At 44.0% G+C, this 5,535-nt stretch overlaps 1 pseudogene; it reads right to left on the bottom strand.

Annotated features, from left to right (window-relative positions):
• Window positions 1–278: 278 nt before the first annotated feature.
• Window positions 279–4,920, bottom strand: LOC133046612 (arrestin domain-containing protein 4-like; annotated as a pseudogene).
• Window positions 4,921–5,535: the final 615 nt, after the last annotated feature.

Below are 5,535 nucleotides of genomic sequence, written 5' to 3'. Positions count from 1 at the left end.
GCACCCCTCCACTTTATCACATCAGGACTTTCATCACATTCTGTGACTTTTCACATCTTTACCCTCTCATTCAAAAGGGACACAAGACCACATCACAAACTTGTGCAACAATCCTGTTGCCCCACTGGTAAGTGATAAATTCTTTAATTTCTGTCATCTTCAGTGTTGATATATATTTATGTCCTTAAGCTCATCTTCCCTCCCTCTTCCTCAAAAGGGCAGGGGTAAAGAACCAATGTTCTACTTTGATGATTAACATAGTGATTTCTGAAATACTTTCAGAGAATGAAGGAAACAGGCTGGGTCTCTTCTACATCTCTAGGATGTGAATTTACCTCTGAATAAAGAGGCGGAGTCCGAAATCTGATTCCTGAGGGAAGATAAACGAAGGATGGCCTGACTCCCCCTCACAGAGGGTTGAAGGTAAGAAGTGTGTCTAGAGAATTCTTTCTCCCATGCCACGTCTTCATAGTTTGGTGGTGCTTCCGGCTGATCTGGCAGAGTCAGTGTCAACCAGCTTATATGAACCACCTGGATATTCTGGAGTTCCTGCTGCCAAAATCATTAGTAATGGAATCATGCTAATCAGTAACAGCAGCTCAAGCATCAGTTTGTTTTAGTACCAGGAATGTGAACAGACACAGCTAAAGAGTAGTCCGCTTTATGCTGCAGCAGTTCAGGATGGTTGGTGTCACTGGCGGGATCCTAAGGATCTTCCCTTTCCAGCTGTCGGTGGTTCCTGGTCAGGTTGGCCACCTCCAGCCTCCCAGTCTTTGTCGTCCTGTTGGCCAGCTATGTCTGCATCTGGAAAACCGCCACTTTGGGATCAATCAGACAAGAGCAGCAATTCTCTACTTCTGCATAGATTGGAATAGTTTCTCCATTGCAGGATCCCTTTCCTTTAGTCTTAGCACTCAGTAAAATTGGACCAGAGGTGAAAAACTAACAGGGGGTGGGAGGTGGAAGAATAGGAAGGAGACTCAAGAGGGAGGGGATATATGCATACATATAGCTGGTTCATGCTGTTGTACAGTAAAAATTAACACAACATTGTAAAGCAATTATACACCAATTAAAAAGAAATAAAATGGAAAAAATTAATTAATTAAAAAACCCAACAGCCAACTATTTTCTCTTGAGCTTTCAATACAGGGGTTCACACACAGTACTGAATAGTTGCATATTTCCAGATGAATGAGGCTACCAAAGGTTCAGATGGAAGCTGAAAGCTAAATGGAAATCCATGTTTTCCAGGCTGTAGTAAGCGGATGCCTTCTCCGACTCAGGCGCAAGGTCAGGTACTCCACCTGCAGGCAGCGGGGACTCTGGGTCTCCAGGCACAGCACGCACCCTGGCTCTGCAGCATCCAGCTTCCAGCCCCCAGCCACACACTGAGGCCCTCGAGGCCGTTGTGTGGTGCCCTGGGGGAGACCCCACAAATTATGTGTTATCTCCTAATAAATTATTTTACATTTACATGATTGAGCTATTCCATTTCTGTTCCTAAAAACCATAAAAAGAAATACAACAGCAGCTCCAGTCAACATTATATTTACTTATTGCAATCTGTTTAACAATCATAGTGGAATAAATCTAGATTTCCTTAATAACATGTAAATATTCAAATTTTTCTTTTTGTTTTCAGGATATTTTGAGAATATTTGTTTTATATTTATTAGTGTATTGTTTTTTCTTTAATCCTTATTTATTTGCTTTCCTGTGGTCTTAGTTGCCAGACACAGGATCTTCATTGTGTGTGTGGCCTGAGTAGTTGCCCCAAACCAGGGATGGAACCCATGTCCACTGCATTGCAGGGTGAATTCTTAACCACTGGATCACCAAGGAAGTCTCAGGGTTTTTAGATGAGATCATAAGGTTAAAAGATGAAAATTGTCTCTCAACATCTTATCTTGAAATTTTACCTTTCCCTTCTTACACATCTTTCAACCACAAATTAAATAAACCATTCTAATAAAGATATTTAAATGTCTTTTATTTGCCTTAATCTTTTAAACACAGGGATCCTGGGGCAGGAGCAAGGAACTGCTCAGACCCCTGGTAGGCGCTGAAGTAGCTCAGAGATTGGGGCATCCAGAGTGTGATGTGATGAGGGGCTGAGCCTAGTGGTGGAGTGGATGTGGACAGTTGAAAGGACCTGAAACTAAAGACCAAAGTGCAGTTCCTTAGCTAGACCAAGAAGGAAAATCATCAGAGAGACAAAGACTTCATGATTAATCTCGTTCTTTCCTCATTTACTCACACCCCTTCCCTGAAAAGGGAAGAAGGAGAAGAAAAGGGAAGAAGGGGAACAGGAGATAGTGCAAGAGGAAGAAAATAAAATAGTAGTGTTTGACTCTCAGAAAATTTTAGCAGCTTCAGATCATGGAATTTTCCCCCTAAGTCTCAAGTCAACCCTTCCCTCATCCCTCTTTTGCCTGCCAATGGAGGAGACTCAGGTTCAATCCCTGGGTGGGGAAGATCCCCTGGAGGAGGAAATGGCAACCCAACCCAATATTCTTGTCTGGAAATCCAGACAAGAAGAGGCAGGCTGGCTACAGTCCATAGGATTGCAAAGAGTCAGACTTTACTTAGTGACAAAACAACATTTATGCCATATCCCTCAAATGCTACAAGGATCTTGGTTTTAGGCTTAGAAAATATGACGATAGTACAGAGGCTCGGAGCTATCAGAGCAGGTGAATGCAGGGAAGAAAAGTAAGTTGGAAGAAAGAAAAAGGGAGAAGAAAGGAAACTTTGGGTCAAAAAATCCTGTAGACTTGAGAGTTGAACCAAACTACAAGGCACACTTTTGTCCACTAGAGTTGCCCCCTCTAAAACAGACAGCCAACAAAATTCATTCGCAAAAGTAAAATAAAACAAAAACAAACAAATTAAAATTTCCCACACAGTTTAGACTTGGGTTCCTGCCAGAAGGTCCACTCTGTCCACCTTCTATGTCATGTTCGTTTCACATCCCTGCAAGTAGGGAGATGGTACTGACCAGGAAAGGGCTCAGATCTGGCACCTCGGTTGAGGGATCCCATCTCAGCCCACCCTCCCAGTGCTGGGCCTGACCCTTCCTCCTGCCTGACTGAATTACTTGGAGAGGGTTGAGGGGAGTAGACTGGGTGTGACGGATTTCAGAAGTCCAGCCAGTTTCAGCCTTTGTTAACCTCCAGGCTGGATGTTAGGGCTTCCCTGGTGGTTCAGATAGTAAAGCCGCTGCCGCCGCCGCCGCTAAGAAGCTTCAGTCGTGTCCGACTCTGCGCGATCCCATAGACGGTAGCCCACCAGGCTCCCCCATCCCTGGGATTCTCCAGGCAAGAACACTAGAGTGGGTTGCCATTTCCTTCTCCAGTGCATGAAAGTGAAAAGTGAAAGTGAAGTTGCTCAGTCGTATCCGACTCTTCGCGACCCCATGGACTGCAGCCTACCAGGCTCCTCCGTCCATGGCATTTTCCAGGCAAGAGTACTGGAGTGGGGTGCCATTGCCTTCTCCGAGATAGTAAAGCATCTGCCTGCAAAGCAGGAGACCTGGGTTCGATCCCTGGGTTAGGAAGATCCTCTGGCGAAAGGAATGACAACCCACTCCGGCATTCTTGCCTGGAGAATTGCATGTACAAAGAGGAGCCTGGCGGGCTACACTGCATGGGGTTGCAAAGAGTTGGACACGACTGAATGACTAACACACACAAAGAGGCTGGAAGTTTGGGGCTCCCTCGTCCTGGAAGAAAAGCAGTGGGTCCTTTGCCACCCACTCACCACTAGGAGGCAGCAGCAAGCCAGGCTCTACCGTGGTTGAGGCGTCAACACTGATTTGCCCCTGACACAAACCCAAACGCTGTGGGTTCAGATGCAAACCTAGAACCTGCAATGGCCTAAAGCTACAGGCTCAATCCTGAGAGGATTAACCAGTTAACCAAATTCAGCCACCAGGGAAGTGATGTCGCTTTCTCAAAAAGTGAAAGTGAAAACATTTTGTTTCCCGTCCCCCCCCCACACCTTTATTGATATATAGTGAACATTTATTTTGTAAGTTAAGGTATACAATGTGTTGATTTAATATACTTACATACCGTGAAATAATTGCTATGGGAACATTAGTTAATACTTTCATCACTTCACACAATTACCATTTCTTTTCCTGATGAGAGCATTTAAGATCTACTCTCCTGGCAAATTTGCTCTTTGACCTCTCTTCTTCTCCCCCACACCCCAGCCCTGGCAACTATCATTCTACTCTCTCTAAGTTCAGCTTTTCTAGATCCCTCATGTAAGTGAGGCCATATAGTATTTGTCTTTCTCTGTCTGACATTTCACTTAGCATAATGCCCTGAAGTTCTGCCTATGTTGTTGCAAATGGCAGGATTTTGTTCTTTCTCATGGCTGAGTAGTATTCCGTTGAGTATATACACGTGGTGCTAGTGGTAAAGAACCTGCCTGCCAATGCGAGAGATGTAACACACAGGTTCAATCCCTGGGTTGGGAAGAGCCCCTGGAGGAGGGCATGCAACCCACTCCAGTATTCTTGCCTAGAGAATCTCATGGACAGGGCAGCCTGGCAGGATACAGTCCATAGGGTCACAAAGAGTCAGCCATGACTGAAGCAACTTAGCACGGGCACGCATGCATCGCGTCTTCTTTTGTCCATTCATCCGTTGACTGACACAAGGGTTGTTTGCATATCTTGTCTATTATGAATAACGCTGCAATGAACACAGGAGTGCAGATAGCTCATCAGGAGCCTGATTTTGTTTCCTTTGGATATACATACCCAGGAGGGGGATGAGTGGATCATTTTTAGCTTTTTGAGGAAAATCCATCCTCCTTTTTCCTAGTGACTGCAACAAGTTACCTTCCCATCAGCAGTGCACATCCTCACAAACGCTTGTTACCTCTTGTCTTTTTGGTGACAGCCATTCCAACAGGTATAAAGTTCTATCCCATTGTAGCTGGGTTTACAGTTCCCTTGTGATTAGTGATGTTCGTATCTTTTCTTGTACCTGTTCATCGTTTGTATGTCTACTTTAGGAAAGAATATCTGTTCAGTTCCTCTGACTATTTCTTAATTAGATTTTGTTGCTATAGTTATGAGTTCTTTATGTATTTCGATATGAGCCCTTTTGTAAGATATTTGATTTGCAAATATTTTCTCACATTCTATAGGTTTACCTTTCCATTGGGGTGATTGTTTCCTTTGTGATACAGAAGCATTATTTTTTATATAACCCCACTTACTAACTTTTGCTTTTGATGCTTGGGTTTTTTGTGTCATATGCCAAAACATGATTGGCAAGACCAATGTTAAGGAGATTTCCCCTATGATTCCTTGACAAGTTTTAAGTTTCAGGTTTTCTGTTTAAGTCTTTTTGAAACAATTTATTGCTGTGCTGGGTCTTCATTGCTGCATGTGGGCTTTTTCTAGCAGCAGCGACCAAGGGCTACTGTTCATTTCTACCATTTACTACTCCATTCTTTCAGCTGCTTCTCTTGTGGCAGAGCACAGGCTCTAGGCACACAGACCTCAGGAGTTGC

This window comes from Dama dama, chromosome 25 (assembly GCF_033118175.1).
Source record: "Dama dama isolate Ldn47 chromosome 25, ASM3311817v1, whole genome shotgun sequence".
Lineage (NCBI taxonomy): Eukaryota > Metazoa > Chordata > Mammalia > Artiodactyla > Cervidae > Dama > Dama dama.
The sequence above is the reverse complement of the archived record's forward strand: the minus strand, read 5'-3'. Positions and strand labels throughout refer to the sequence as shown.